Source organism: Ipomoea nil, unplaced genomic scaffold (genome assembly GCF_001879475.1).
Source record: "Ipomoea nil cultivar Tokyo-kokei standard unplaced genomic scaffold, Asagao_1.1 scaffold2647, whole genome shotgun sequence".
In the NCBI taxonomy this organism is placed as follows: domain Eukaryota; kingdom Viridiplantae; phylum Streptophyta; class Magnoliopsida; order Solanales; family Convolvulaceae; genus Ipomoea; species Ipomoea nil.
This window is the reverse complement of record NW_017619075.1, coordinates 4,298,885-4,308,567: the sequence shown is the minus strand read 5'-3', so window position 1 is coordinate 4,308,567 and position 9,683 is coordinate 4,298,885. Positions and strand designations below refer to the sequence as shown.

At 35.6% G+C, this 9,683-nt stretch overlaps 1 non-coding gene across 1 annotated transcript; it reads right to left on the bottom strand.

The window, feature by feature from the left end:
* Positions 1-3,381: 3,381 nt before the first annotated feature.
* Positions 3,382-3,452, bottom strand: TRNAG-GCC. The gene has a single exon. It is a non-coding gene; the product is annotated as a tRNA-Gly (tRNA).
* Between the last annotated feature and the right edge of the window lie 6,231 nt (positions 3,453-9,683).

Here is a 9,683-nt window from a genome sequence, read left to right as displayed (position 1 = left end):
GCATGCGATATAACAGACCCATAAACCTACGAACGGTATCCGAAACATCAAACTAGACATAGGCACGACAAACGGGGTCCGTTGGGACACCACGGGGATCGGGGAAACATCAAACGGGGAAACCGGGAGCCCGAGGTAGGGCACTTTCCAGCGGGTAGCCGGTGGGTGGGGGTCCACCCGCCGGCTGCCCGCCGGCTGCCACTGTTCCGGGCAGCGGGTGCCCGGCGGGCAACTGCCCGCCCGCCGGCTGCCCGCTGCCGGAGCTGCCCGAATTGCCGCGGGTAGGTGGTGGGTCCCCTACCCCCCACTGACTCTTTTCATCACTTTTCGCCCCGGGAACCGTTGTGGAACCCGAAACCATGCTTAGACACTTTTCAACGTAATTAACGACAACACATAGACAATTAACGGATCAATTACAATAGACGAACGGCACATAACCTAACATGTTTTTCTAATCTTAATCAACACCCAAACATGCGATTTCCCACCCGATAATCCAAGAATAAGATCATACGATACAACCTAGGGTTCTAATCACTTTTATATCCACAAGAATACGATTCGTCTTCTAATTGCAAGATTCGGTAGGAACAACACATATCATCAAGGATAGCAATTAATCATCAAGAACAACATAATCATCAAGAACAACACATCATCATCACGAATCCCAATTAATCATCAAGAACATCCCAATTATCAATAAACTCCCAATATCAAGATTATCAAGATTCCCCATGGAATCATTAAATCAACATCAATAATAATCATAGTAATTCGCCATTTACAATCATATGGGGGAAACCCTAAGGGAAAATCATAGCTATGAAAATAGGTTTTGTTGAGACATGGGTTACCTCTTAGCCTTAATTAATTCCTTGGCTATGAAGGATCTTTCTTTAAGCTTCCTTGCTTTCTTGATTTCTCCTAAGGGAATTCTTGGAGCTCTTTTTGGGGTGGTGGGCGTTAATCATGTGGGGAGTTCTAGGTGCCTCTTAAGTCCCCTATATATATATTTAGGAGTCCTAATTAGGAACTAATATTATAGGATTGCTAATTCTATTCCTTTTGGAATTAAGGATTGGGTTTTAGGGGCTGGGTTTATACATGAGGGCCCATGAACTATGGTGGGCCTTTTTCCCTAATTAATTATAATTTATTCTTTCTCTTGGGTTACTGATTAATTGATTAAATGGTTTTAGGGGCCGTAACACGGGGTGTTACAATTGTTTTCAAGGATTTGTCATATGGAGATGAGGTCACTAGACCCATAAAGGAAAAATCCAAGGATGACGGTGAAATTGATGCTGATGAAGTTGAACCACTAAAACGTTCAGTGAAACGTTCTTTGAATAATCAATATTCTACTAATGTTGTGGGAAAGAAGATGAAGGCGATTATGAAAGAAGAGAAACTTTGATCACAAATAGTATAACCAATGCATCCTACTTCTTTAATTTCATTGTAATTTCATTTTCAGTATAGCTTACATTTTGTTTTCAAACAGACTTTTAAATCTGCTACTATGTGTCAACATTTCATTTCCAATTTCTGACTATACAAATAATTGACTTTTTAAATTCATTCCAATTATGCAATATATGTTTCTGTGTAATTTTATAATTTCATTCATTTATTTATTTATTTATTTTTTTGAAAACTTACAATTTCATTTTAGTTACATAGAAAGTAATAATTATTAAACAAAATAATGATTGCATTATATCTCTAATTTCATTGAAAAATTAAACAAAATATATAATAATTATTAGGTACAGTAGCTTGCAATATTTTCAAATTTAGTTTGTTAAACTTAATTCATTTACCGAACAAAAATTACAGTAGCTTGCATTATATATATATATATATATATATATATATATATATATATATATATATATATATAATTTCCATATTTTATTTCCATTAATCATTTACCATTGATAATTACGTACAAGGCTAAAAAAAACACAATATTCGTGAGAATTTATTTGGGTGAGGATTTATTTGGTTTCTATATATTTTTAGTGCAATATTTATTTTTAAGCCAATCAAAATCAATTACTCCAGTAGGCATATTTGTTTTCCCATAAAATGTTTATGTTTATGGGAATAATTATGGTTAGCCATTAATTACTCTTTTTTCAATAGGCCTTAACTTAAGATTGAAGCTACAAACAAAAGGGTGGCAGAAGACACTAAGAACATTCCATCACAAAATAGAATGGGTAAGCATTGTGATTACAGACCATGAGGAAGATTACATCTTCATGCACCATTGGGTCAAAGAGGAAACATTATCATCAAAACAAAGGTATTTCTCATTTCAAAAACATAAATATAGTAGAACATATTTTGTAGCTATCATGTAGTCAATGATCTATGTCTTTTTATTTAATTGTTAGCACTAGAAACCACTAATCTTTTGGTGAAAATGGTGGTTCGCCTGTTCTCTCTTTTGTATTAACCCAATAGTCGCCTGAAATGTTAGGAAACTGTAATAAGATTTAGAAAAATTACATCAACACTAACATGCACAACCATAAACAATATGTTCCAGGATAACCAGGTTGCTACGTCTATGTCCATTCAACTAAAAAGTACTCAAAAAATTATAATAGATCTATACATCAACAATCAACGTGGTATATACCACGAAGTTTTCAATAATTTGTAATTTTGTCACTCTTATTTTTCTATATTGTATGTTAAAGTAATTTCTTTATTGTTTCTATTTTTTATTTTATATTTCCGTTCCAACTTTTTATATATTACATCATCTCTTAAAATTTTCACACAATTACACAATAAGATGAACAATATGATGCACGGGTATCATACTAGTACTACTTTAAAAAGAATCATGAGTTTTTCAAAAATAAAAAATAAAAAATTATGAACATGCAATTATGTCTAAATGTAATTGTAAGTATCAATAAAAATTTCAAAAACATCAATATAAGTGTAATTTAAAAATCTTAATTAGAATTTTTAATAATATACTTTCTATATGTTAATTTAATTTGTACAAAAAGAAAAAAATTAAATTTATGTTTTAAAAAACAATTTAGGAAGAAAAGTATTTTTTTTTTTGAAAGAAGAAGAAAAGTATTAATTTATTAAATTAAAATAAATTATAAATAACTTAGAAAATTTTCAACCAATCAAAAATGAATTTATAAAAGGCACTTTTACTTTAAGTAACATAGATTTGACTCATTTTTTTAATATGCACATAAAATCCACATTTATTTTATAACTACAATAGATGTGGTAAGCATGGCGTGGGTTAGTTTAATCATTCCTCATTAGAACAAGTTTAATCATTCCTCCGTAGGATTCAGTTTTCAAGAGAGCAATTTAAAAGTTCACTAAAATTGCACCAGCCGGGAATCGAACCCGGGTCTGTACCGTGGCAGGGTACTATTCTACCACTAGACCACTGGTGCCAATTGGCTATTGTGTTTAATATTCTTATTACATCTATAACATGAAGATTAACTACTGTTTGTGCATATTTACCTTCACTAGTATTTGTCCCATGCGATGCACGAAAAATATGTTATAAAAATATACCCTATATGAGGTTTATTCATATATAAAATTTTTGTTATTTAATAATTATTATGTGTGAATTTTTATGATAAAATTATGAACATAAATATATTTACAATTAAAATAATATTTAAGGTGGGTGATTACTACAAATCTTAAACTATATTAAAATTTAGTACATAGTATTTACTATTACAAATTTTTAAGAACTTAGTAAACTACAATAGTAATTGAATTATAATTTTAGAGTCACCACGGATCAAAATTTTTAGACCATCGAGATTTCTAACTCTAGATGTAGCAACATACAATTGACCTTTAAAGACCAAACAATTATTTATAAATATAAATGACTATTAATCATCATCACCATTTAAAAAAATAATTATAACAATAATTGCTCACCAAACCATATGGCTATATTATAGTTAAGATTTCAATTGTTTTTTTAAAGTTAAAAATGATTTTCAAGTGTTAACATTTACTTTCCTTATCTGGTTTGTCCTTCACTTTTGTGTTCTTTTCCCTTTGATATTTTATAAATAGGTTTCAGGAGTAGTTTTGCCTTTGATATCTGGTTTGGCAGCATTTTTAATGCTATATTACTATTTTTGTTGCAAAATTCACTATTTCCATGTAATTATATGGGTAATGTATCAAATTTTGTTGTATTGCACTAAACATTTTCTTCACTTCTTTCATGATATATATCATATGTTTTTCACTTATATAAAAAGTGTTTGCTAAACTTGCTAAATCTTAACTATAATACCAACATGTAATTAATACCAACATTTAACCATTAATATCAACATTTAATTTTCACAAGACCATATAACTTTATTATAATTAAGATTTCATGTATTATCTTTGACCAATTGAGCCCACCGGCAATATGCCCGATTAGGGATAGACCTGTCAATTCGTGTATAAGGGTCCGTTAACGGGCGACACGATAACGACACGAACACGATAAGGCTAACACACAGACACGACACATTATGGTTAACAGGTTCAAATTTTTAACACGAACACGAACACGGTTTGTTAACGGGTTAAACGGGTTGACACGATAGACATGTTTTGTTAACAGGTTTCAAGTCGTGTCGACACGATATGACACGAAACTCGTTTAAACCCGCTATTTCTATTAAAAAACTAAAATTTAAAGTTAAGTTCTATAAAAAAAGAAATAAAACCTATTGTTCAATCCATCAAACAAACTAAAAAATATTTAATCCATAGCATTCATAAAATGATAAAATAACATCCGAAAATCATAATTAAAGGAGTCCATACTAGTTTTAGAATCAAATTGAACATAATAAAAATTCAAATTTCAAATTGTTGAATGGTGTAGGATCTTGGCCTAATATTGTAAATTTATCCGTAGTCATGTTCACAATATCTTTTGTAATCTCATTCATGACAATGGTTCTTACCTAAATGATAATGGTTCTTAGCGGGTTATAAACAGGTTTGGTAAACGGGTTCGTGTTAACGGGTTAACACGATAATATTAACGGGTTAAACGAGTTCTTAATAGGTTTAACGGGTTGACCCGTTAAGACACGAAACATAACGGGTCCTTAACGGGTCTCCCCGTTAACGATCCGGGACACGTTAAGGCTAAACACTAACCCGTTATTTTTGTGTCCGGTTTCATGTTGTGTTAATGGGTCGTGTCCATAATTGCCAGGTCTAATTAGAGATGTTAGCAAACAGAGCTTTCGACAAATTACTCGTGTTCGTATTCGATAAGCGTTCGTTTATGTTCGTTTATTATGGTAAACAAACAATAACAAACAAAATTTAGAGCTTGGTTTATAAATGAATAGAGTCCGAACAATTGTAAGCTCATTTACTAAGAGATCGTGAACAAGCTCGTTTGTGTTCGTTTAATAATGTTCACGAACAAGTTCGTTTTGTGTTCGTTTAACAATGTTTGCGAACAAGCTCGTTTGTGTTCGTTTAATATTTATTTGTATTCTCTTTGTAGTTGTGTTACTTGTTTGGTTATTTTTCATGAACATAGATTATTTTCTGTTCACGAACGAATTGTGATCATGAATATGTTCATATGTTTGGTTATTAAGCATTCACGAATGCGTTTATAAACGTGAACGAACATGTTTGCAAATATTAATAAATTAACATGTTCCTGAATGCTTATTAATATTTGCAAACATGTTCATTCACGTTTATAAACACGTTCGTGAATGCTTAATAACCAAACATATGAACATGTTCATGATCACAATTCGTTCGTGAACAAAAAAAATCTATGTTCACGAAAAATAACCAAACAAGTAACACAACTACAAAGATAATACAAATAAATATTAAACGAACACAAACGAGCTTGTTCGCAAACATTGTTAAATGAGCACAAAACGAACGTGTTCGCGAACGTTAACAAACACTAATGAACGCTTAACAAACGAACACGAACAAGAATTTCAAAATCCTTAACAAACGAACACGAACACGAACACTCCAAAAACCTTAACAAACGAACATGAACAACCTCCGTTCGTTTATGTTCAGTTCGTTAACCGCCCTATGGCCGATCATTATACCAAGGACAATGGTCCATAAATTTGTGTGAACTATAAATAAAATGTATATTTTTAATATATTAAAAATATATTATTTTTAATATATTATAAATATATTCAGTTCGACTTTTTCGAACCGAACCGAACCGTACCGAATTAGTAATATACCGAAAAACTGAACGATAATGGATTCTTGTATACCGACCAATTCAGTTTTCTGAACGGTTTGGTAAAAATTGAACCGAACTGAATACCATTTGTTTTTATTATAATAATAATAATAATAATAATAATAATAATAATAATAAAAAGAAGTAAATCCAAGTCCCTTGATATTTGCACCGCCGTTTAGTTCTTATTCTCAATGGTATCAATCTTAAATTTATTATTAAGTTAATTACCGAAATGGTCCCTTGACTATAGCGAAATTAGCAACTACCCGCAGCTATGTACTCAGCTTCTGCAGTACTGAGCGAGATTGAATCCTGCTTTTTACTGAGCCATACTACTATACTTTTTCCGATAAAGAAGCACCCACCAGACGTACTTTTTCTGTCGTCGGCGTTTCCGGCCCAATCAGCATCGCTAAACCCTGCAAGACTTAAGTTAGTGTCATTTGAATACCAAATGCCGTAATTAAGCATACCTTTAACGTATTTTATAATACGTTTTACCGCCTTCAAGTGTGACTCTTTTGGGTTCGCTTGGTAACGAGCACACATTCCGACGCTTAACATAATGTCCAGTCTACTAGCAGTTAAGTATAATAAACTGCCTATCATACATCTGTATAATGTGGAGTCTACAGAGGCTTCTTTTTCATCTTTGAACAATTTGGTTGTCGTTGAGATAGGTGTTCGGGCGTCCTTGGCCGATTCACGACCAAATTTCGATAGAAGATATTTTGTGTATTTTTTTTGTGATATAAAAATTCCTTCTTTTGACTGATTTACTTGCAGCCCAAGAAAATCAGTCAGCTCATCGATCATGCTCATTTCAAACTCTTGTTGCATGACTTTAACCAGTTGATCCGTTTCACCTGTTTGTGTGGATCCAAAAACAATGTCGTCAACATAAACCTGTGCAATAGTTATGTGTTTACCTGATCGTTTGATGAATAGAGATTTGTCAGATCCTCATCGTTTGTAATCGTTCTGAAGAAAGTATTGAGCAAGTCTTTCATATCAGGTTCTCGGAGTCTGTTTAAGTCCGTACAGCTCCTTTTGTAGCTTGTATACATAGTCCGGATGATGTGGGTCTTCAAACCCTTTTGGTTGAGCCACATATATATATCCCTTGATATAGCCGTTTAAAAAATCTGTTTTAACGTCCACCTGAAAGAGTTTAATTTTTAGAGCGCAGACAATATCGAGAAGTAGCCAAATTGATTCCAGACGAGCGACAGGTGAAAATGTTTCGTCGTAGTCGATCCCTTCAATTTGAGAGTAACCTTGTGCTACAAGGGGTGCTTTATTTCGAGCGATGTTGCCAGTTGCGGCGGTTTTGTTGCGAAAAATCCACTTTGTACCTACAACATTTACATTATGAAGTTTAGGAATTAGAGTCCATACCTTGTTTCTTTCGAATTGCCCTAGTTATCCTTGCATGGCCTTGATCCAGTGTTCATCTGTCTGGGCTTCTTTGATATTTTTTTGCTCGATTTGTGAAGTATAGTAGGCGTAACCGGCCAGTTGAAAATAGTCATGTTTTGGTTTACCTCTAGTTTTTACGCCTGAACTGGGATCTCCAATGATATTTTGTATTGGGTGGTCTTTCCGAATACGTGTTGGATATCAATGTCATCTTGGTCAGTATCAGATTCTGATTCTAGTTCTGGGTCAGGTTGAGTTGGTGTGGGTGATGGCGTAGGCGACTCTGGATCTGGTTCAGGAGATTCAGGACAGTTTGCATCAGGTTCTGTCACTGACTCAGGTTGTGAAACTTCAATAATATCACTCGGTTGATCATCGATTACAACATTGGTGGACTCCATGATGGTTTTGGTCACTTTGTTGTATACACGATATGCCCTGCTGTTTGTTGAATAACCGAGGAAGATCCCTTCGTCGCTTTTTGGTTCGAATTTTGCAACAGGATTTCTATCCTTCAAAATAAAACATCAAGAGCCAAAAATGTGAAAGTATTTAATGTTTGGCTTCTTACCTTTCCATAATTCATATGCTGTTTGATTTGTGCCTGGACGAAGATAGACTCGGTTGATGATGTGACATGCGGTGTTTACAGTCTCTGCCCAGAATTTTTGTGGTAATCCTTTGGCATTCAGCAGTACTGTCCCCATTTCTTGAATTGTGCGGTTTTTCGTTCAACGACTCCGTTTTGTTGAGGTGTCTTTGGTGATGAATACTCATGCGTAATTCCTGATTGATTGCAGAAGGCATCGAACAAATTATTGTCGAATTCTCGCCCGTGGTCACTTCGAATTCGAATAATGGGTTCATTTCTTTCCTTTTGGAGTTTTAGTCCCAGTGTTCTGAACGCTTCAAGAGCTTCAGACTTTTCTCTGAGAAAGATTACCCACGAAAAACGTGAAAATCATCAACACATACCAGAATGTATTTCTTACCTCCAAAACTCTCTGTTTGAGTTGGACCAATGAGATCTATGTGGATTAGTTCTAGGCAGTGACTCGTGCTTATTTGCTGTTGTGCTGGATGAGATGATTTGGTCTGTTTCCCGGCTTGACAAGCACCACAGATGGTTGACTCTGTAACACCCCCGAATTTCAACAATTTTTTAAAACTTAGGGTGTGTTTGGAAACCTGAAAAATGAGTTCTGGAAATCATTTTCCAAGTTTTCACTGTTTGGATGTGCCTGGAAAATCAAGTCAACGGAAATCATTTTCCGTTGACTTTGGAAAATAGGCTTGTTTTGGAGGAAAATGACTTCCCCTTTTTTTGGGGGGAAGTCATTTTCCAACTTTTACACCAACATCACACCACCACCAACATCATCAACACCATACCACCACCACCTCACTACCACCATCACCACCACTACTGCCGCCGTCGCCACCATTATACCACCGCAATCACCGCCACCACACCACCACCATCACACCACCACCACTACCACCACCAACACCATACCACTGTAACCACTACCACCACCAACATCATCAACACCATACTACCACCACCACCGCTGCTACTACCACCACCACCATACCATCGTCGCCACACCACCACCACACCACCAACATCACACCACCACCACCGTCGTCGCCACCACCACCATACCACTGCAACCACCGTCGCCGCCACCACCACCACCATACCACCGCTGCCGCCACCACCACCATACCACCGCAAGCACCACCACCACCACACCACCAGCATCACACCATCGCCGCCGCCACGACGACAACCATACCATCGCCGCCACCACCACCACCATACCATCGCAACCACCATCGCCGCCGCCACCATCACCACCATACCACTGCAACCACCGCCACCACACCACCATACCACCGCAACCATCGTCGCCGCCACCACCACCATACCACCGCCACCAAACCACCACCATCACACCACCACCACTACCAC